The sequence below is a fragment of the Agelaius phoeniceus genome, chromosome 17 (genome assembly GCF_051311805.1).
Source record: "Agelaius phoeniceus isolate bAgePho1 chromosome 17, bAgePho1.hap1, whole genome shotgun sequence".
NCBI classification, from domain to species: domain Eukaryota; kingdom Metazoa; phylum Chordata; class Aves; order Passeriformes; family Icteridae; genus Agelaius; species Agelaius phoeniceus.
In genome coordinates this window covers 10,531,008-10,555,146 of record NC_135281.1, presented here as the reverse complement: position 1 = coordinate 10,555,146, position 24,139 = coordinate 10,531,008, and the positions used below count along the sequence as shown (strand labels likewise).

At 48.4% G+C, this 24,139-nt stretch overlaps 1 long non-coding RNA gene across 1 annotated transcript in view; it reads right to left on the bottom strand.

The window, feature by feature from the left end:
* The window catches only part of LOC143695403 (uncharacterized), a 170,215-nt gene extending 149,459 nt beyond the window's left edge, over positions 1 to 20,756 (bottom strand). The window contains exons 1-2 of the long non-coding RNA XR_013184543.1: positions 20,634 to 20,756; positions 20,383 to 20,493 (exon numbers count right to left, since the gene is read on the bottom strand). This is a non-coding gene — a long non-coding RNA (uncharacterized LOC143695403). The remainder of the gene's footprint in view (positions 1 to 20,382; positions 20,494 to 20,633) is intronic.
* Positions 20,757 to 24,139: the final 3,383 nt, after the last annotated feature.

Genomic DNA, 24,139 nt, shown 5'->3' with positions numbered 1-24,139 from the left:
CCAAGGTCACACAGCAGATAGGTCACAGGAAAGGCCAGCACTGTGCCACAGATGGATAGTGTCAGCTGATAAAAGGTGCAGCCAGAAGGTCTCCAAAGCCCATCAGATCCTTCAGGGACCAACTGAATTAAAACAAAGAAGCAGGAATAACACCTGCACCCCAATAGCAGTGAAAATTCCCTAAGGACACATGGACTTAGCAGGAGGGTACTTTGGATCTGTTCCCGTGTTTGTTTGAGTGACCTTGGCTGAGTGTTTATGAAATACATATTGGTTATTGATCACTGTCCCATCCCTCACCAGAGAGAACCCACAGTTAATGGCATTGGTCTGGTGTCAGAGAAACATAGAAAACACACAGAAGAGGACACAGCCTCAGTGCTTCATGGGAGGGATCAGAAAATACACATCCAAACTCAGGGGCATCATCCACAGGCTTTTTTCCATCATTTCTGTACAGCTGGGCTGTGTTCCACAGCCACACTCCTTGCTCCAAGCAGCCCTGCTATCACTGCTTCTTTGACAGCCAGCAATTCCAAATGTCTGTGCCACCTTCTACTGAAACAAACACCAGACCAAGGGCTACAAACAATATGTACCTAATTTCTTATACTCTCTTTCAAATGAAAAAAAAAGGAAAAAAAAATATTGCACCAGAAAAAAAAATAAGCTCTTATTAACCAAATTCTGGCAGTTTGGTTAAATGGTTTGTTTTTTTAAAAAGTCCAGAATAAGATGGGAATTTTAACAAGAGCTCAGTGTGCACAGTACAGCTGAACAACCTACAGGAGCATTCCCACTCTGGGTACTCAGTTAATATCTTAATGATGTTATTCCTCCACTTGTGACCAAGAGCCAAGGAAGAAATCTCATCATTGTTCCAAATTTCCTATGCCAAGCCCGTCTTTCCTATGCAAAGTATTAGTCCCTGATCACCTGTCTCTGCTAAACATAATTGCATCCTGTCATGAGCTTTGATCTCTAAAATAGAGATCATCTCTAAAATTGCCAGTGCTCGGGGGCCTCTGCCTTGCTGACACGTGCTGCAGCAGAGCTCCCTCACAGAATGGCTTAGAACAGCAGGAATTTGGCTCTGCTGGCTGTGAGGTGGTTCAACCTTTTATTTGGGACTTTAAAGAACAGATTTTCTGTGAAGCTCCTGACACCCTTGTCCATGATGGGGTTCAGTTCCATGAAGTGCCTGTGCTGATGTCTCTTCAGCCCCACGTGGCTGCCAGGAAAAGATTTCTGCAGGTACCAGAGGTCCCAGACCCTGCTCTGGTGCTCTGGGAGCTTTGGAAAGCCCTGTCCTGCTGGGCAATAGTGCTGCCATGCACCTCCAAGCCCACCTGGAAACAGGGAATGCAAATGCTTCCAGTCTGCACAGGACATTCTGAGAGCTGCTGCAATTCTCCTGAGCCTTCCTCAGCCTTCCCACCACCCTCAGAGCCCATCACACTCACACCTCTTCCTCTGAATTTGAGAAGCAAAGTGGAAGCGTCAGAAAATCTGTTACACAGGTGATGCTTCACTTACAACAGCCATGAGAACGTTTCTGCCACAGGAGCCAAATATATATATAAAGTGCTAAAGATAATGACAGAGTGTGCATTACCAGCCTCTCAACACTGTATAGTTATTGGTGATAAATATGAATCCGTGGTGAACTTCATATATCTCACATCCTTTACTGACTATCAGTAAAGGTGACTCCAGGCAGGGGCAGCTTATCTCCAGCAGTGTACCAAGTTAATTGAAATGAGCTTAAAACCAGCTCAAATGATCAAATTCCTGCACACACGACTTTGTTTCTATCTCTTCAGCAACGTGACAGGCGACCCGCAGAATTACAATGTGATGGGAAGTGCCAAGAGAGCTGGTCAGACACATTTGAGGGGGGAAAAGAATGTGGAATTTGGTTAAGAAGTGCATTTTATTGCTAAACAATCCCTGCTGTTTGAAAGCTCTGGATGATGATAAACAAAAATACTAATGCAGAATAGATTCATTACTAACATCGCTATGAACTGGTATTTACAACATTTGCACTGCTGCTCACCCAGCCTTCCTCAAACAGTGTTTTTCTTTACACTATGAATTTGAGCAGAAACCAAACATTTATGTGTTATCAGGAAAATTGCCTCTTGCTTATCCTGTTATCACAGCACGTGGGGAGTGATGCTGGGAGGCTGAAGCAGCCAGTCCCACAGAATAATTGACAAAGAACATCCTTGGGGTTTCTGTGCACCAGGACTTGCTGATGGAGGCAAATGTGAATTATGGTAGATCCCAGCCCTGCACAATTCTCTATTTCAATTTCAGTACTGATTCAGCCACTAATTCTTCCCCTTTATTTGGCCCAAACTTTCTTTTTGTACATCAATATCTTTATTCATGTCCCTCACTAACCCAGATGTGGTAGTCCAGGCTTAAGCTGGGTAAACTGAGGCTGAAGAAGATTATGTGCAGAAACAGCCCTTTCTGTGATAAGAGAGAGGGATAGCCTGGTTTGTTTGGCCTCAAAAACCTGAGGCCATGGGTAATGCCCTTGGCTCTTTGCTCTGGTTTGGAAAAATACCACACACCTTGGAAAGCTGCTCAGACCTTCCCTCAGAGCACCCAGTGCCCATTGGGAAGAGCCTCCTGTGTTCATCATGAATGCAAATAATAAATGCAATTTGTATACAACAAATGGTTCTTTGGACAATCAGCAAGAGCAATAATTATATTTCTACACGTCACCCATGAATCAGATCCTCTCTTTGCAATGGTTAGATCTCTGTATTCCTCCAAGCTAAACCACTCTCCTCATGGTAACAAATAAATTCACTTGTTGGGGTGTACTTGGTTCTCATAAGGACAATTACAAGGACAGCATCAGTGCTGCCAGAAAATGAAATCAAGGCAGGAGGCAGTGGGTGCCAAAGCTGAGCCCGTACTTTATGAAATCCAATTCTCTCCCAAAGACACAACTCCAGCCCAGCAATATTTGCAGAGGTGACACGGCTCACAACATATTCCCGTGTTGTAAAATTCATTGAGGGCAGAAGAAGACAAAAAAAAAAAAGAATTAAAGAAAAAAAATTCCAACACTCCGCCATTTAAGGAGCGGACTTTCAAATAAATGCACAATGAAAGGTTATGCTGTCATTAAAGGAGTAGCCAACACTTTCCAGCATGAGTTAACACAGTGCTGCACAGGCACTTTGCATTTGCAGCTAATCTGCCAATGATTAAATGAGCTGTTATTGAGCATTTGCCCTGTTGAACTAGGTTTTTCTTATCCTTATTAATCATTCATTTTGCACTACAGTAGCCTCCTGTCTTTCAGCAAAACATCTTTTTTTTTCCCTATTTTTTTCACTAAGGCAAATTTAATTTTTTTTTTCTTTTCTTTTCTCTGGTGATGCCCTTTCTGATCCCAAGAGCAGATAGCTGAGCAAAAGCATGGACAAAACCTGGGAGAGCCCTAAAGAGCGTGGGGAAGCAAATTCTTTTTGCACTCAAACTTCTGGAGTTGAAAGTAGAGGACATGGCTGGAGCCACTAAGCTGTGGTGTAAACACGGCCATTTAAGAGGATTTGCATACCATTTATTAACCTTCCAGAGGAACTACACAGACCCCAGTCAGGGAAAACAACTGTGTACACATGTTCCTTCCATTCTTGTTATCGAAATATAGCTTCTCCCAGTCACCCCCAGCATTTTCCATAGGTAGATAAATACTGGGAATGGGAAGGGGATGGGTGGATCCAGCCTCTTCTCTGTCCCCTTTGCATTTCATGAGGTCTGGAATTCATTTTTAGCTACGTTATAAGAAGAAAGGTGTGAGCAGGCACCTGCTGTGCTTCAGGTATTTGTTAATGCTCAGAAAGGAAGGTGACCCTGTGATCCAGGCAGTGCTGTCAGGAGGGATTGTGGATGTGGATGTGGGTGCTGGTGTGGATCATCTGCAGCGCTGGGGGCTGTGGCAGAGCTGCAGCACCTCACACGTCCTCAGGTTCCTTCTCCAGGTCCCAATCTCACCTTTGTCCTGATTTAGGATTTCTCCCTGTGCCACCACAGCTCGTACCTCAGTTTCCTCAGGTTCAAGTGGGGACACCAAAGGCTCCTCCCCTCCCTGGGGCAGTCCCAGACCCCTCCTGGCCCTATAAGCACCATCCCTTGTGCCCTTTTTGCTGTTATAGGCTGTATTTACTGCATGCATTGCAAGGGGCTTAATAAAAATTCTCAACAGTGAATTTCACTGCCTTCTGGAAAGACAATCCTCTCTATACAGGCATATTACTGACATTTCTTTGCGAGAAATATGGAGGAAACAAAGGCAAAAAAACCTGATTCCACAGCAGTAATTCAATTGTGCACCCACACAGGGTAAGAGCAGGGAAACAGCCACAGATGGGGTGGGGAGATGTTGGATGGAGAAATTCCAAAGGCACCAACTGCCCCAGCTCCCACAGGAGCTGCATCTCCCCAAAACCTCCCAGCCTGCTTTCTTTTGGGATGGCTTTGCTTCATGGAGAGCAACCAAAATGGGAGGGGGTACAAAATACCCTGGGGCTTAGGAGATACAGATGGCTATCCCCACCCCACCACATATTTGCACAGCTCTAGTTCCATTTGCACAGCTCCAGTTTCATCTGCACCACCTGGAGAAATGGCCAGAGCCTTGGTCCCACAGCCTGCACTTTGTTGGACCCATTGGTGGCTTTTGGCAGGGCAGTGTCCTGGTGTCCCTGTGCCTTAGCAGCAGTCCTGCTGTGCTGGGACTGCATGAACATGGATGAACTGCCACGAATTGCCCTGGACAGCCCAGATTTCTGTCCCTGAGAATTCTCTGCACCATTCCAAGGGGTGAAGGAACTCCAGCTGAGTTTGGAGCTGGGGGTGAGTGGGGATGAAGATCAAACATCATCATCAAGGTGTCAGGGAGCCCTCCAGCCCCTGCTCCTGCCCCACCACACACACAAACACTCGCGTGCTTCAAAGATTAATACAAGGATGTTATTAGCTTTAAATCAATAAATAGACAAATAAATAAAAACAGAAAATAAAGGTTGTTAGAAGAGATTTTTTTCCTCTGCAATTTCTTCTGTTTTTTCACTTTAAATACATGTTTTATTCACTTTACTCTTTGGTTTAGAAGCTGGATTTACTAACATATTTTTTTCCTTTCATATAACAGCATGTTGTAAAGTTTACTCTGCAAGCACTGCATAGGAAAATCTTTAAAATAAAGCTCTATAATTGATTTTTCATTGATTTTTGGTTAAACTACAGGACCTATGCCATTGTTATAGGGTTTTACAAAACCCTATTGTTATGTGTTTGTTATTTATATAACAAGAGGTAATATTTATATATAAACAGGTATATAATATATATATAAACAGGTTATAATTTATTTTAAGAATAACTTCTTTAAACTCTTGATGTAATAAAACCCACCTTCATAATAGCTACACTACCACTAGAAATCCAACAACACCTTCCAAAACCCAAGGTGATCATGCATTTGAGAAAGAAATCCTGACATCCAATATGTTAAAGATATGTTTGGAAAGTGTAATTAATGTAAGACAGAAAGCAAAAAAGAAAGTTCTGAAATCTCTCCCAGCAATCACATACTTCACAGTGTAGTACAAATGCAGTTCCAAGGGCTATTTTTAGCCTGGCACACACGGGTATATTGTTACCCGGCCTGCTGCTAGAAGTAATTTAAAATATCTTTCTGATCAAAGAAGATGCTATATTCAAGAGCAGGCGCAGAAGTCATCCTTATCTTGCATTCTCCATGAGAACATTTGACCTTCCTGATTTGGGTTCATTTGACAAGAATTTGCTGGCTGCTGGAAGATCTGCATCTCATGTAGAATGATTATAATAAAAGTTGGTATCACAAACCCTACATAGAGCAGCATTCTCTTTACCTACCAAAAGGTGACATTTTCCAAGCTGTTACCTAGAGAGCAAAGGACAAATGGAAAAGATCAGTCACATAAAAGCAGCATTATCATAACATCCCATGGCAATTTCAGGGTCCTTTGAAGGCCAGATGCTCCTGCTCCATATCTAAATTTCCTATAATAAGAGACTCAATGGAAACACAAACGTCGCAAAGTAAAAAATCCTGGCTAACCTGCAATTTCAAGTAATTTTCTCTTTAGAATTGGACAATGTTTTCCAGTGTGAGAGTGGAACGTTTTCCCTGCTGTGCCAAGGAGAGACAACAAAATATTGAGAGTGAAGTTGTACAAAATGCTCTGGACAGATTGGAACTGTAGGACTGGCTCAGCTGGGTGGGAGCTGCAGCTGAGGAGCTGCAGGTGAGGCTGAATTCCCTCAAAGGGCAGGAATTGTCTGGCAGGATCCCACCTCATCCCTGACAGCTGCTTCACAGCAAACACAGGACACCCTAGGACTGATAATCCAAAACCAGCCTGGACACAGGAAAAGCCTTTTGGTGGCTTCTTCCCATGCCAGAGCAGACAACTTCCAATGCTTTTTAAAAACCTTTGGTCCCACTGCAACATATTGGGTGTATCTGTTGCTGGTATTCAGTGCTCAGACTCTTCTGAAGCCTCCAAAGTTTGCAAATCAAGGTTTAGAGTGAAACCCAAGAAAATCCAGTGCCTCACAAGATCTGAGCATGGTTTGGGCTCAGCAATGAGCAGCCTCTGGGTACACCCCCAGCAAGCTGACATATTCCAAACTCTGTGAGCTCCATTTCCTTGCACAGATGGCAACCTTGCATGGAAGGTCCACAGCGAACTCTAAAACTGTCATTTCAACCAAACCCTCATGTGGGCCCTGCCTTTCTTAGGCCAAAATCATGCCAGACTATCTGCAGGAGCTGGGGAAAGAGACTGGCTTTAGGAGAGTGCAAACTGACTTCATTGGAACTACTGCCAAGCCAGGCTGATGGAAATAAGAGGAAAATCACTGTCCTCCAGCCTGAATTCCCAAAGGAAGCAGAGCCTTTGCACAGCCCTCGTTCCCATTGCTCAGCCAAAAGAGAGCAAAAATAAAAAGGAAGGCAGAGGACAACATCCACAGAGTCTGCCCAGTGCACGGATCTACCTGGCCTTGCTCTGCTAAATCACCTTAAAATATAGGCTGGTTTCTTGGTTGTTGTTCTTTATTTATATATTTTTTGGGGGGGAAAAAAAAAGGAAAAAGAAAAAATCGATTCTTCTATGATTTACGGTGGGGTTAAGGCAAACGTGAAGCCCATGTTAAGGCTGTTCATCTCATGATAAGGCAGCAAAAAGGTCAACAAATTACTCTCTCCCTAATGGTTCATTTGAACCAATGAAAACAGGATATTTTATCCTCCCGGGTCAGGCCTCCTTAGAAATCCTACGTCCCCTTCCCTCCTTCCCTCCTCAGCCTCCCCCTATACCACCCCTCCCTCTCTCCCACTCCCAGCCCCTTTCTTTTAATTCTCTATCTCTGATCCTCCAAGGTGACCTTTTCTCCCACTCCTAATACCAAGTTTTTCTGGCTGAGCGCCTCCGAGCGCTGCTGCCGCCCTGGCCGGGGCTCGCTGGGCTGCAGGGGCCGGGTTTGGAGCCTCATCCCATCCTGGGGACGGGCAGTGCCCCGCTGGTGATGCTCTGCCGGGAGAGAAGGGAATCCGGAGCCATGGAGGGGGGAAAGCCCTGCGGTGCCTGCCCTGCTCGGGAGAGGTTTATTCGGAGCCTCATCAGTCGTAGCCTCGCAGGGGATGGTGCAGGGCTCTCCTGCTTCAGCCAGAGCTGGAGCAGCGAGCGCTAACTGCTGCCTATTAGGAATAGCTATCACATCTAATTGTTATCCTTGCTGCTGATTGAGGGGGGAAGTGGAGGGATGGGAAGTTCAGCCGGGTGACATGATGCAGTTTTAATGAGTCTCTCTTTTTCTTTGCCTTTTCTTCTTGCATTTTTTTTTTTTTTGTCGCCCCCCCCCTCCCCCGGCCTGGCTGTTTTAATATGGAAATATAGTAAATTCTAACAAAATCAGGCTGGCACGCAGAGCACAGACCCAAGGCGAACCTCCAGGAGGCTTTCAGCAGTGGCTGGGCAGCAATAGCAATACCGAAGCAATTAGTTCCTTAAGTTCTTTAGCGCAGGGCCTTTGGAAGGGGGTGGACACTAGATTAAGCCCCGCTTCATTTGCCTATTTATTCAACTGTCAGGAGGCTGAAAGGGTTAAATCGCGTGTTGGAGCAGAAAGCCCCCCCGGAGCCGGGCACACAGCGCTGCCTCCACCGCAGCCCCGCCGCTCGCTGCAGCACTCAACAGCACAAAATGCACTTTTGCCCCTCTGCCAGCAGATGCAGAGCTGCGAGGTGGGGCAGCAGAAATGCACTTTTGCCCCTCTGCCAGCAGATGCAGAGCTGCGAGGTGGGGCAGCAGAAATGCACTTTTGCCCCTCTGCCAGCAGATGCAGAGCTGCGAGGTGGGGCAGCAGAAATGCACTTTTGCCCCTCTGCCAGCAGATGCAGAGCTGCGAGGTGGGGCAGCAGCACAACCGACTCAGCAGAGGCTCCTGATGCCAGCGCAGCCCCAGCGGTGCTGGAATTCACCGGGGCTGCTCCCAAAGCCAAACACAGGCTCTGCAGCACTAGCCCCACTTCAGAAAAAGAGGATTTCTGAGCTGGAGTGCATGGCTGACACCGGGAGAGGCTGGTGCACAGCCCCTCTGTCTCTAAATAATGGAGGGACTGGGCTCCACGTTGGGATCTGGTTTGTATTTGTTCCTCGCCTTGCTCCCGTCCCCGCAGCCCCGCGTGTGTCCGAGCCGCGCATCCAGGGCTGCCCTGCACATCCCAGCTCCTCTTCTCCACATTTCAGCCCAACTAGATTTCAAAAGTTAACTCTCCCAGTGCAGTTGTTTTGCTCTGTATGCCTCGGCGCGCACACTGGGCATCAATCGTGTCTGTACCAGGGAAGGTTTTAATTACAGAATCATGTTTGTGGTGCATGACCAGTTTATCCCCAATATAGGTCACTAATTTGGATTCTCTTTTGGCTGGAGGAGCCTGTAGTGTTGCTCTCTGGGATGTCTGGCAGCTCATACCCAACCCCAGAGCTTTTGCTCTTTCTCCCTGCCTTGTTTGAGATGCAATTTTGAGAGAATCTGTTTTCACAATCTAAGAAATGTGTGTGTTTGGTCGGTTGTTGTTCCAGGATTTTATTTTTTTTGGTTTTTTTTTTTCCTTGAAGAATTAAAAATGCAACACATCTGAAAAGTATTTAGAGACAGGGCTCACATACAGTCACACACTTAGAGGAGGGATGCCACTGCCTATGGAGTATGATAGCTCAAAACACAGAGAGAGCATGTAATGCAATTTTGTTGCAGCATATCACTGAATTTTGTTGATATAATAACCTGAAATAAAGTATTAAGACAGATTGACATGCTTAGGTAGCACAGCTGAGGATTCAAATATTTAAATCTAACATGTTCTAGCTTGTTCCTGCTGAAATCGATGGAAGTTCTCCTTCACAGCTGATTGCAGTGGGGGAAAATGGATCCAGCCTATGCAGAATAATGACAGGAAGGGGAATGGGTAAGTTCAGCTGAGTTTTCAAATGTTGATTTCTCAGTTCAAATCAGCTCTAATTTCCATTCGGCTTTTGGTGGGGTTTGGGGGTGGGTTTGGGGTTTTTTTTGTTGGAGGAGGAAAAGGAAGCTATTTTCTTCAACATTCATAAATAAAATAGAAATCATCCCAATGCAAGGAAAGAGAGAGGGAAGTGAGTGAAAAACCTGTTTAATCTGCATCTTCCTTTCATGCGTTTCACTTCCTTTACCACTCTTCCATTACCACTTTATCTACTCAAAGGATGAGACCATATCCTGCAGGAACCTGGAGATTCTCTAAGTCTGCTCACAACAGACACAAAAACTTCAAACCCCATTTTTGAGCTCCAGATCTGAAAACACAAATATTGAAAAAAATATCGTAGCCTCACGCTCAATTTATGGGTGGTCACATTCTCATTCCACTCACCTATCTCTGTTCCAAGACCATCCTGAGCAGACAGTTGCTCTTTTAGCTGCCTGATAACATAATTTTAAATTTTTTTCCAGGATTCTGCAGCCTCACATTAGCAATTTGTGTCTGGGCATTCAATCTCCAAACTGACTTCAAAAGATTTTAGCTACAAGGCACTGGTTTATACTTCCATCAAGACAACAGGGATGCCCCAGTTAATCACAGGAGAAGGAGGCTCCAACCCAGATCCCAAAAAGCTGAAATCTTTCAAAAAAGACTAAACCCATTTAAATTATTTCTACAGAGGGTATTTTCCATCACCCTTCCACAGGACTATCTCCTTTGATTGACTTTAAACATCAGGAAAGTTCTGGGAAATAGAAAACTTATGTAATAAGACTCACACAAACACATTTAAAGCTCATTTATAGCAAATTCAAATTTCCATACTAAAAACTTGCCACTTCAAAATGTTTTCTCAGATTAAAAGCCAAGCTTTCAAAAATAAAGCTGCAGCAGCTACAGAAGCAGACTGGAGAATTTTGCTAGAAATAAGGAGGAAACACCTCTTTTCCTTCAAACAAAACTAAATCAAATGGATTAATGAATGGTGAGGAAAATCGACAGGAAGGGTCTTGACATTTCCAATAGGAGCTTTGAAGGGAGAGAAAATAGCAATTCCCAGACCTCCCAAAACAACCCAAAGAAATCCTTTCTGTGGGAGAAGTCTGGAAACAGGAAAAATGCACATCCCAAAATACTGCAACACCGCTCAGGGAAGGGCAAGAGAAAACCCTTCCGCTATTTCAGGTCTCCTGACTGAAAACTCAAACCCTAAATAATTTCGAGTTTTATCTACAACCTTCCTCTGGTTTGTTTTGTCCAGCTGGGGGGGGTTGGTTTGGTTTGGTTTGGTGTTGGTTTTTTTTTTGTTTCGATTGCGCTTGACAAAAACCACGAACCCTTCAGCTGCTGAATCCCTGAGTCCCTCCCGCGCTGCTCGCAGCATTCCCAGCGAGGTTCCCACAACGTTTTGTGGCAAACAAAGCCCTGTTTGGGGGAGGCAGGCGGGAGCAGCAGCCCAGCCCTGCTGCCCCATCCTGCAGCAAAGCCCTGGCAGGGTGAGACCCGGCCCGGGGTGTTCCCTTTGCATCCCCCGGGAAGGGAAAATGCCATTCCCTGCCCCTTTGGAATCTGGATTTTACATTCCAGCCATCCTCCCAGGGCACAGGGCTGGGCACTCACCCCAAGCCACGAGCCAGAAGTGTAACTGTGTGTTCCTCAGCTGCAGGAAAACACTGGGAATGCAGATTGGAGCCCGGATCGTTTCCTGGCGTTATTTGACTGTAAATTTAAATGGCCTTGGCATTGCGAAGCTCTCTCATTTATTTTAAAAGCAGGGAAGATTTATTCTACCCAGAAGTCGTTCAGAGTGGGATGGAGAACAACCAGGACTTGGGTTTTGCTGTTTTCCTAGCAGCAGCCAAAGTCAGGGCTGCCTCTGGGCTGAAATTGCAGAGGGGTTTGGGGTACTTTTATTTCTCTTCCAAAATACTCTCACATTTTTTCCTGGTTTTCCTACACATCATCTTCTGACATAACTCCTGGTAATCTGATGTGCCATTTAGCCCTTTAAAACCCACCTGGGTTTTAAGCAGCCATCCCTGTATCCCTGTATTTCTTGTACACGCTAAACATAAAAGTCTCTTCACAGGAATTCAGGTTATTTTGGCAGACGTGGGGTCAAGCTCCTGGTCACAAACAAAGTGCTGCCGTTGAGGACTGTTCTGAGACACAAATAAATACTTAGCATTAACCTCCTCACTTTCAGAGATGGAAGAACAGGCTGGGGAAGGAAAAATGACCCAAAGACAAAGAACAGACCTGCAGGGAAGCTGAGCTTACTGCTCATGCTCCTGGCTGGCAGCCCCATCCCTGTACCACTACTCAAGCTCTACATCTTTGCAGGGTATGCAACTGGCATATGGAATTTTCAAAAGCAATTTTGTAAAGATGGGCTTCTATTTCTGTGCATGCCATAGCTTTTAATCCTGAGGCAGAAACAACCAATGCCTGAGTTTTGCATGCATGCATATGCATTACCTGGAAAAGGCAGGCGAATGTCAGTTTTGGGTTTCTACCAAAATCTTCCCTTAGCTGAGTTTTTCTCAGAAACTAGAGAACAGACAGAAGCAGAGCCCTTAAAATATGTTTTCATATTTAAAATGCAAACTGCAGCCTTCTTCCCTTCCCCACTTGTACCTGGGGTGACATTCAGCGCTCTGGGGACACACAGATTGTCCCCTGGATGCAGCACAAAGTGGCCAAGGTGGACATCACCCCACAGAGGTGAATGCTTAACTTGGGCATGAGCTCTCTGCTGGATAAAAAAACATGTGCAGAGAGAGGCTGGAGAGGAATAAAATCAGGGATGAGAGATATTCTTGCCTGACCTGCTGTTATTTGAATACACAGACTCAGCTGTGCAGAGAGGCCAGGGCTGGATATTAACACAGAGGAGATTTCAAGCTCTGCCTTCAGGGTTGGAGCTGGACTCTCTTTTGCCATATATTCACATCTCCCTTGTGTATAACCCATCAGCTGAGGCTGTGCCCAGGCTGTCAGGGGTAGGAACAGAGCCACACACGTGTTGGATCAGGAGAGTGCAGCATCTCTGCTTTTCATGGATACTCAGCAGCCAGCCAGGGACACCCATTGTTGGACTCATTTGTACATCATTGAGAAATTCCAGCACCACAACCATCTGAATCACTCAGCTGCTGCCCACTCCAACAGGAACTGGCCCTAAAATCTGGGAGAGCTGTAAACAGCCCTTCTTCTATGAACTAAGATGGATGTTTGTTCATATCTGTTCTTTTAGATGTTTATTGCCCTAACTGGCTTTTCATTAACTCAAGAGCTCTGCTATTAATTTTAATATTCTCAGTATTTATGACCTTGTAGCTACATCATCTGATTCTCTCCATATACACATTCTAGGTCATGAACAGTTTGTTTCATTTTCCCAACACTGGCATTTAAAACTATCTGACCAGGTCATACAAATTCCTACAGAGGAATTCTGAAAATTATTCAGAGCTTGATCTTTTCAGGGCACAGACACCTCACTGAAATTTGGGGTATCTATACATGTGTAGAAATTAGATTTGTTGAAATCATGCACCAAAAAGATAATATCTTCCCTTTTTAAAAGAAATGTTAGAATTTCATGGTCTGCTTCCATAGGCCTATGTGCTGTTTGGGGTCTGGATAAACTTTGTTCTTCAAACACAAATAGCAGAAAGAAAGTAAAAATGAAAAAATAATCACATTTTTGTGAGCGAACACCTTTATCCTGGTACTATTTACTCTGACTCCAACAAATCACTTATTTTTTAACCTTTTAAAGGCTTCTATCGCCAAGACAGAAGAAGATATTTAAACTATGGATAACCATCACTTTTCCATTTGTGGCCTGTCTAGAAGCTTCCAATCTTTGGATCAAACACCCCAGAGATATCGGTGTGGCCCAGGTGTCACCTTCCATCCCCGGCTGGCAGGAGCTGGTTAAGCTCTGCAGATTTCATTGGTATCTGCGCTCACTGATGTGAGGTTTTTAATCTTGTCCTTGGGTTGGCTCTAACTATGATCTGGGCTAAGTGGCAGCAAGGTGAAAGGAAGTGATTAATATTGTTTTCAGTGGTGGCTGCATTGAGCCTCCCACTCTGAGGGTCTGTGAGCAATGGTCGTGGTCAGCTCTGCACCGTGCAGGATTTGGCTCTGCTAATTCACAATTAGCTTGAATTATCACACATGCAAGAGAGCAACAGAGTCTGAGAGGAAGGGAAAGTCCAGGAATTAAATCAGGCCATAAAATAATGAATTTTCTGCTGGGCTAGAACTGTCATGTCATGGGAAAGGAGAAAACTGAAGAGGCTGAAAATTCAACTCCTCTCCCTTCATCAGAAGGGTGGTGGGGATGCAGGGACAGAGAGTTCTGGTTGCCCCAGCTAAACCTAACACAGACCTTCAGGCATGGAAAACACCCTTCAGACCTTCCACATCTTTGGCTTTCTTCTCACTATCTTCAGCCTCTCTCCTTGATTTGAGAGGGAGAAAAATCCACTTGGCATTTGCAAATGGCTGTGATTCAATGCAGCGAAGGGTCCCTACCGCCGCCAGCCTCGCTGAGCCTTGGGAACTCCTTGTGCCATAATGAAATCACATCTGCTGCCGAGTAGGGAGTCAGGGAAGGATGGATGAGTGGGGAGATGCTTTCTCAGGCAGGCTGGGCTCTACTACTTTAACATCCATGTGCTGCACCATCTGGGGTGTGCGTTGGCCCAGGCATCTGCCCCAGTTACAGCGACTCTCGGGCAGGTGAGGGGGTGGAGCAGGGTGGCACAAGGACCTTTTTGCCATGGATCAGCTGCTGGGGAATGGAGGTCCTGATCCTTTTAGGCACCGCCTCACAAAACCCAGTGTCAAAAATGGATGCCCTGATTCCAAGGAGAGGCTGCAGCGGGCTTGGGAAAGTCCAGAGAAGTGGATGTAAAGGCAAGCAATGAATCTCATCACGGATTCATGGTAACAAGTGCCTACAGAAGTAGCACTCTTAACAAATTTCTCCAAGCTCTTAGAGCATCTTAAGAGGACATCACTCTGTCACTTGCTTTATGGGTCTGTGGAGGATCCTACTGGGTAAGAAATGCACATATTTAAGTTTATGGGAGGCTAAACCTAACATTTAGTGCCTGGCTCTGTTCATATTTAGCTCTGTGCATTCTGAGGTATATTCCTGCCATATGGGGCATTCTGGCTGACCAGACCAGAATGGGTTCTGTAATTATTTAATTGCTATAGCAGGACGATACCGGTTATTAATATTATAAATAATAAACAATATGTCTTAAACTATAAACCCCCAAAGAGCAAGTCAGACAAATGCGTGGGAGAAAAAAAAACAGCCATGTGAAAAATACATCTCTCCAGTAAAGATGAAACAGTGGCACTGTAGGAGTCAGGGAAGTGGAAATACTGGGAAAATAACAGTGTGGTCGCTGCCTTGTGCTGAATCTGCACAAACACACACAATTTGAAATAGTCTCTGTCCTGAGGACTTAAAATTCATGGCTTAGGCTGAGTGAGAAAATGCTTTTATGGTCTCTCTCTCTTGTGTCTCACTGAGGAAAGATCTGCAGGGGTAGAAGGAGCCATCTCCAGCTGGATTTTCACCTCCATGCCCACCAAGAGCAGCTCGCTCACAGAAAAGGTTTGCAGAGGGACAGAGGGCAGGGACTGCCAGAGAGAAGTGCAGGAGCAGAGACCAATGCAAGGGAAAGAGAGAAAGAAAAGAGAGAGGCAGGACAAGGTGTCTGCTCATCTTTTTACAAGGGACAATGGAAATGGTTTAGGGGGACAGGGTGGGAGAAGCCAAGCAGGGTAAGAGGCAGGGCTGGAAGTGATAAAGAAAGGTTTCACTGCCAGGGAGGGTGACATTCAACTAATCCTTCCCTGCTGGCAGTGAGCCGAGCCTGGACCTGACATCTCCACAGGCAGGTCCTGCAAGGGCTCCCTGCCACAGCCACCTCCCCAGCTCTCCCTTCCTCCCACGTCCGTGCAGAGCAAGAGAAGGCACAACATTTACTGTGCTTTTTAATGTAAAAAAACCACTCGATATCGCTTAACCTCCCACCCCATCTCCTCTCCTAGAAAAACCCTTGCTTTTTTATTTTTTACTTCCTCCATCAAATGAGAAGCAGAATTTTCCTCAGTGCTGGAGAGCCTGGTGTGGATTCCCATTCCTCTGCCCCCTCACCCTGCCCCTTCCAGCTCTGGAGGCTCCAGCCCACATCTCTAGCAGCAAAGCCAAGGAAAATGCTTTAACCCTGAGGATTTTCCCTGAGTACCTTGGGAGAGGCTGGGAATTTTGACAATGAGGAGGTAAAGAAGAGGAGATAATAATAAGAGAAATAAGAATACCCAAGCACAGAACTCCACATGAATGAACTGCTCCAAGGTCACCTGATAAATGGCATGGAGACAGGTGGGACAGATTTCCTCCCTGCTCCCTGTCCTCTAATGAAAGATGCACTTTAATGTGCTGATTTCATTTGCACCAACTTCTTTTAAGTGCAAAGCAAATGCAGAAACTCAAGAGATTTGCTGCACTGCTAAAAAAAAATCTTTAGTAAATAATTAGCTAAATCATGCATTTATGTATGTAAGTTTTTTGGAGTTTACAGATTAATAATAGTAACAGACTTTGTGTGGTAAGGTCAGGGCAGCGGGTTTACACCTCATCCCCGATTTCATCAAAATTGTCCAGCAAAATATGTACGTTTTTATTCTAGGGTGTTGGTGATGACACAAGCAGAGAGAAGAAATAATTCTCACTGGGACAGTGTGGACAGGAGTGCCTGTTTGCTCTGGAAAGAATTGGAAGAAGAAAAGGAGTGGATTGCTGCAGTACATTAATTGTACAAGAACTGCAAAATGGCTGAAAACAGAGGGATGATATTTATAAAGCTGTCTAGTTTTGAAAAGATCAAAGGCAGAGGTAGAGAAATAATCCATTGGACGTGTGTAATTGCAAAGTGTGTATTTAAAAAAAAAAAATTAAAAAATAAAAATTAAATTAAGAAATGTCCCTGGCTGTTTGCTTTGGCTCCTGCCCGTGCCCGGGGCTGGGTCCGCTCGGCTGGGCAGGCGCTCACCGGCAGCCGAGGCTGCAGCGCTCCCCGCGCCGCCCTGCCCGCGGTGACAGCGCGGGGACCGCGGGAGGGACAAACCCCGAGCCCTGCGCAGGAGGGAGCCCGGAGCAGGTGACGGGGCCGCTGCTGGCTGTGGCACCCGGGGCTGGCACTCTGGGGACGCACCCGCCACTCAGGGCTCGATTTAGGGAAAAAACCAAGAGCCCTTTGATGGGCGGTGGGGAGAGGCCGGATGCCCTCGAAAGCCACCCCCGAGTGCTCGATGGCTGCGTGGGCTCTGCTGTTTGCTGTTTATCCACCCCAAAGTGCGGCCGATCTCCTTCCAAAGCCAGACAGGGCTGTCCCCGCCGGCCCGGGGACCAGGACAGCGGCCACTGCCCGGAGGGGACCCCGAGGCTCGGGGAGGGGACAGGGACAGGGCAGGAGCAGGGCGGCACAGCCAGGGCAGCATCCAGCCAGGCAGGCACAGGCAGGACAAGGACACAAGGACACAGGCAGGGCAAGGACAGGGCAGGGACAGCGAGGCCAGGAGAGCAGGGACAGGAGCGGGGGAGGCTGAGCGGGGAAATTGGGTCTCTGTCCCTGCATTTCGGGCCGAGCGCGGTGTCCGGGGCCGGCTGTGGCAGCGGAGGGGCAGAGACCCCTCTGTGCCCGCAGGCGGGAGGATGCCCGCATGCCCCGGGCACCGCGGGAACAGGAGCACGCCCTGTGCCCACCCAGCGCTGCTTTCCCCAGCTGCAAAGGGGTGAAAGCCGCTTCCCTGGGCCCTTCCTGAGCCCTCCCCGAGCCGGAGCAGGGAGGGTCCCCCCGAGGGTCCCCCCGGCCCCGGGGCTCCCGTGGCCGCCGCCCCCTCACCCCGGCGCGGAGCTGAGGCAGGGACTCAAAAGAGCAATTTCACAATCGCCCATTAAAATGAGGCTGGGCGGAATTGCATTTCCCCGTCCCTTTAATCCAATAAGTCAGAACTTCTTAACTGATTAATTACAAAATTAATGAGTAAAATGGCAGCGTTTGGGTGAGGCGGGATGGTGGGGGATTTTATTTTTTTTTAATGTTGTGCTCTTTAAAAAGACTGATGGAAATAAAGTTACCTCAAAGCATCAGGGTGCTTTGATGCCTATAATAGCAATTTAGTTATTACATTAATAGATTTCCTCTTTATTTTTAACAAGGCATTGTTAAATGTGGTCTTGTTTTGTCTGAAGGAGGAACATTGGAGTTTGCATTTCCCATTATACGAATTCTCCCCGTGCAAAGAATTATTTTGCATTATTTCTCTGCCTTAGATCTCGGCATTAATGTGAGATTATCAGCACATTTCACGGGGGGGTGCGGGGAGCAGGACTGGCAAACCCCCACCCCCGAGCATCCCCCGGCGTCCCAGCACCCCTCCTGCAGCACCAGGGCTGGTGCTCACATGCACTGGAAACTACAGCCCCCAGCTCAGCACAGCCAACCCCCGAGATGAACCCCTCTACCCACAATTCCAGTTAGACAGGGCTGATGGTTGGAGGCAGCACCAAAGCAGCAGTTCACTGCTCACACAAAATGTGTTTCCCCCCACCCCCGGCTAAAACTCCGCTGGAGAAAATACCGAGGTGACGCTGCAGCAGCGGAGATGAAGGAGTTTTTACTCTGTCGTAATCAACTCCGAGGTGCCTTCCTCTCACTCAGATTGTCACTCTTGTCACAGAGGAGGGCAAGGCAGAGATGTTTGCGGGGTGGTACCCGCAGGTACCTGCGCTGCCTTTTCCCCACCGCGGCCCCAGCTCGGGATGCTGCGGCTCGGGCGCTGCTGCCGCGGCTCGGAGCCGCTGCCGGGCTGCTCACACCACCTGATCGTCTTTGGGAAGCTCTCCTGGATCAAACAGGCTCCTACCTCCATTAGGGGCTCGTATTTTTAGGGTAAATGTATAAGGAGAGGTGAAACTCCCTCCCACCCAGGCAGATCTTTTCTCCCTCTCTAAGCGCTTTTGGTAAATAAAGGAAGGGGGAGAAGGGAAGAGAGGGATGCTCAAGAAAGCACTAATGGGTACTTGCCCCCTCTGCAGTTGCTTGGAGAGTGGCATCAGACACAGGAATGTGCCTGATCCCTTTGCTGGGACCTTTGCTAGGGATGGGCTGATTCAGTAAGCGAGGAGGGAAACCCACAAAGCCAACCCTGTTTTCACCCCATTCCTTAGGGTAAAACAATCTGTCCAAAGCCCTCATGGCCAGGGCCACATTCCTAGGGACGGCTCAGGATAAACACATTTCCTGAGAGCAAAACACCTATCAGAAATTTGGTGGTTTTTCTTTTTTTTTTTTTTTTTCTAGGAAAAAGCTTTTCCCATAGCCTACCTGGGGACACTCCCTAATGTCAGGCTGCTCTCCCACAACCGGAGTATTGAAGACACCTGAAGGAAGGGATGTGGGGTTAGAGGAAGGGGGCACAGGGCTGCTCCAGCCCCACTGAGTGGGGGTCTCCAGCTCAGCCTTGGCTCAGCCCCTGCTCAGCCACCACTCCCAAGTGGAGGAATGACCGAGCTGCTCAACTTCTGCAGGGGAAGCTGAGGGAACAACACCAGAATTCACAAATGAAATGGGGAAATGACACCTCTGAGAGCAAAATGTGTCCTTGTGTCTGGACAGATGGACAGCAGCACAGCTGGCCCAGCTCAGAGCCCACGGGAGCTGCAGGGATTTTACAGATCCATTCTGCAAAACACCTCCATGAAGCAGATGTGTCCTACAGGCTCTGAGTGAGCCCTGCAGGCTGCACCAACACAACTGGGGGATGTGGAGCACACAGGGTGTTACAGCATGAACTCACACACAGCCTGGCCATGCAGGGAGATGTGCCACCCCACTATGAATGTGTTATATAAATATATAAATAAACTCAGTTCACTCAGCACACCCACGAGGAAGGAGCTGCAAAGCTGTCCCAACACCTGGGCGGTGTCACATGCGTGGGAGAGGGGCTGTGGCTGTGCCCACCACAGCCATGGGGGATTTGTTCCCATTTTCCCCCCCAGGGCAGAGCTGTGCTTGGCTGTGGGGTGCCCTGAGCAGACAGTGGGGAGCAGAGCAGGGGCACCAGGCCTGGGGGGTCAAAGGCTGTGCCAAGGGATGGGAGGAGCCCTGACCAAACCCCTCCTGCACCTCCCCACCCTGAATGAGCACCCACAGCTGGGCTGAGTTTGGGGGAGCACAGGGGAAAGCAAAAGTCAGAGGGATGGGGATGGGAAGGGGGGGCAGCATCAGCCAGGGATTCTCCAGCCCTCACACCCCCTTTCCAAGCATTCAGGGCCCGTTCACAGCCAGACCCCCTCCCACAGCAGAGCCTGCACCCGCTTTCCCAGAGCCACTTCCCAACATTTTGCAGAACCCCTGTTCAATGAGGGGCGAGCAGTATTTAAACACAGCACCATAATCACCAATTCCCCCCATATCCCCCCCCCCAAAAGTGAGGGTTTAATTGGCTCCAAGACGAGGGAGCCACAAGCACTGTTATAAAATGAACCGACCCCGCGAAATGATGCAACATCTGGAGGCAGGGCAGGCGGGGAGGCAGGAGCCTCTCAGCGGAGCATCCTCCGTGCGTGCAGCCTTCCCTGCCGAGGGGAAGGGCCCTGCAGAGCTGCAGCCCAGCTCCAGCCTCGGCAGCCCCGTGCTAAGAAAGAGAAGCCCCTGGGTGCTTACCTGGCCGCAGCGAGGCGCGTCCCCTCGGCACCTGCAGAACAGGAGCTCTCTCCTTTCAAACAGCCCTCAGAAATTTCCCCCAGGTCCACCCGGGTGATTATTTTTTTAGAGCTAGTCAAGGAAATAAAGTTAAAGAGGAGGAGAGTTCCTCTTGTTTGGGGTCTGATTTGGGAGAAGGAGGGGGTGGGGGGAGTTAAAGAGACCAGTTGCTGCCCACTGCTTTGACCAGTGAGGGATTCAACCCTTATTACCATTTTGTTTTTGTCCAGATTTGCAAGTAGGGCCCCCTGCATTCAAATCATCTCCCTCCATCCTTATTGTAAAGGACAGGCCTTAGTGGGCCCCCTTTGGATTGTCCTCCATTAACAATCCCTTCTTTTGTGGAGGTGTTTCTTTTTCTATTCACACACATCGCTGATGGTACTTCAGGCCCAGCTCTTAAAGAAACTGTTTGCAAAATTATACCTTTCCACACACTACTCCACAAGGAAGCGGGGAACTGTAGTTAGGAAAACATTATTGAAGCTTGTAATTTAATTAAAAATGTTAAAGCTGGCAAAGGGGAAGGGAGAGAGGGGAAAAGAGCATAAGGGTGCAAAAGCAGGAGCCAGGTTTATTTTCTCTTTGAGCCCTGCACAGGCAGGGCTGGGGGTGTGGGGCAGAGCACACCCAGAGTGTGTCAGCCTGCACAGGGACACGGGCTGCCCACGGCTGTCTGTGTGCCACGCTCCCGGGGCAGGCACAGATGAGGCAGCCAGACGCCCTTAAGCAAATGATGTTTTTAAAATGTGAATGCCAGCTCGGACATGCGTGGACAGAGCCCCAGGGGCACGGCTGTGCAGCGGGAGGGCGCCTGCAGCTGCCGGCTGCTTGGGGCAAAGCCCCGGCCTGTGCTGGCTGTGGGGGGTTGCACATTGCACCCTGCCAGCCTCCTCCTGAAAACCTCTCTCTTTAGGAGTTTAGGCTGGAAGCAAGCTGGAGGAGCTGCATCCCGCTCAGCATCCTCGCGCTCAGGAAGGCTCAGAAGCACGTCTGCAGCGAGGACGCCCTTCCTTTGGTTATTGTTGTTATCCCCATCGCCAACAGATCTGTAAATGTTCAAAGAACAACACGACTTTAAAAAAAAAATCATAATAATTCAGCTGGCAAAGCAGGGCAGAGCCTGACCTCCGGCTCCATGGATGAGTGCTTCGCTGGGACCCCTGCTGAGCCAATGTGGACCTTCAACATCAACTCAGAAATTGGTGTGATTTGCCTGGGAAACCAGCAGTCATAGAGCAACTGGCCTTGACAAGATGAAGAGGAAATGTATAGAAGACGTTTAATGGGTCGCAAAAGGAGGAGGGGGGAGAAACTCAGCCTGGAGTGCTGCATTTTAGATGTCTGGAGGGGCCCTTCTTCAGGAAGGGAAGGAGCAGGGCTGGGGAGGGGAGACTTTTTCAGGTTGGGCTTCATTTCCCAGCCATCAGAAGCCATCTGGGAACGCTCTGCCCTGCAAAAGGTTATTTCCCTGTCCCTGGCTGGGACTCAGGCCCGGGCTGGGCTTGCAATAAACCTGGTGATTTCTTTAATGTCAGTGAATAGCTGAAGGCAGCCCGGCTGGCGAGGCTTTGTACGTAGACGCACTGGGCTCGGATTATGCACGCCTAATCGCCTAATTTTCTTCGAGTGATCTGGATGCAGTACTCTTGGGCTGTGGAACATTTTATAAATAGCTGTGCTTGGAGTTAATATGATTTACTGGAGAAAGACCAGTTAAGCAATTCCCCACCTAAGTAGAGCAGTAATGAACAGGCTCTGGAGAAGATGCCTTCCCCACCGGCTCCAAGAGGGGGTGGGCAGGGAGGCAGGGATGCAGAGAGCTGATGTTTATTTGTGTGGGTGCACAGAGTGCCATTGATTTTTAATTGTATTAAAAGAATTGCAGTAGCCACGGGCTGCCTCTAGGACTGGACTTTTCCCTTAAATATGTGCAGTGAAGCTGTGGCCTCCCCCTCCTGCTAATGCCTGTACTACTGCAAAATCCCACTGTGAGAGCGAGCGGGGACAGCAGAGCCCTGCCCCACTGCACATCCCTTCCCCTTCCCCTCTCCTTTTCCTTCCCTCATCCCTTTCTCCTTCCCTTTCTGAAGCCAAACCAAACCAGGAGGTCTCTCTGCTGGCCTGTTCTCCATTCTGAAACTCCATTATCAGGGGGTGCCAGCAGAGCCAGGCTGAGCCCAGAGGGACAGCAGCATCACTTGGCCTGTCCCCTCCACCAGGGAGGGGACAGTGGCTGCAGCCTTGGCCAGGAGAGTCAGCAGTGCCTGGGAAGCCACTGCTGAGCACAGTGACCCCCTGCTACCACCACTGAAGCCCTGAACAAAACCACCAGGATTTCAGTGAGAGCCCCAGTGGGGTCTCATGCAGGGTCCTCTCTACCCCCCAGTCCTGGGACAATGTCCTGGAGCTTAGGAGACCATTGCTCTGGGATCACCCATCCCTGGGATCAGGGGTGCTCCTTGGGGAAGAAGGGGAGATCAGCAGATTGAGATGATGAAAAGAGCACTCTTCTCTTAGAAAATGCAAAGAGGAGAAGCACACAGTGGGCTTCAGACCTTGGGGGTGTTGGTGTGTGGAAACTGTGCCCAAGGCTGGTCCTGGCTCTGTGCAGCAGCCAGCAGAGGCTGGAGATGGGGACAAAGTGGTCAGGCCTGAGCTCCCCAGCCCAGGCTGCCAGGGGCAGGGCAGGGACAACTCTGCTTGGTGGCTCATTGGTCACATCCCATCTGAGAGGCAGGAGCCACCTCCCTCCCCTGTGGTGGGGCAGGAGAGGGTCCCCATCCCTGCCAGCATGAACCCCACCCCCAGTTGTGCCACCTCAGCAGGGAAGGAGCTGTGCACCCCCTGGCACCAGCACAGGGGTCACCCCAGGCACAGGGGAGCCCCCCAGAGCAGCCCCTGGTCCCCCCACACCGGGGGATGTCAGACCCCAGTCCCAGCCCCACACAAGCACAGCACACAATAACCAGGACCCCACCACGCCCCCAGCACTCCCTGCCCTCGGCTGTGCCTTCTCGAGGTGACCAGGAAAAATTAGGCTGGAAACTGTCCTGGTGATTGATCCGACCAAATAAACATCTCTAGGGAAAGGGGGGAAGGAAGAAAAAAGCCTTTCTGCAGCGTGGAGCCCGAGAGGGGAAGCAGGTAATTAGCTATGTGATGGAGCAATCCTCTCCTGCCGAGGAAATTCTTGACACCAGAATTCTGCCATGAGAAACCAAGTGTGACCCAAGTGAGGACTTTTTTTTTTTTTTTCCCCTTCCCCTTTTTAAAATTAAGATCATTATATGTTTTTTAAATGTCAAGCCCAGGAAGAAGTGGCGGGGGTGGGGGTTGGGGAGCTGCGGGCATTCTTCACTTCAGAAGCTTGAATGTTTCAAAGTTGCTGCTGTGCTGTTAGCTGACGGCTATTGTGTGTGTTTAAGGCTGGGGGGGCCTGGGGAGGGGGCTCGGACCCCCCGTTGGTGTGGATTTGCTGTCCAAAGACCGTTAGAAAGAGGCAAGAATGAATGAGATTGAATGGAATTGTAATGCACAAGGCCCTCCTCCTTTCTCAAGGAGCTGGGAGGCCAGGAAAGCGAGTCGTGGGGAGAGCAGGCAGCTTTCCTCCACATAGCAAGAGGCTTTGCAAATCAGCAAATTGTATATTTCTAGGGGAAGAGGGGAGGGAAGGGGGGGTTGTTTATTTTTTTTTTATTACAGATCTGGAAAAAAA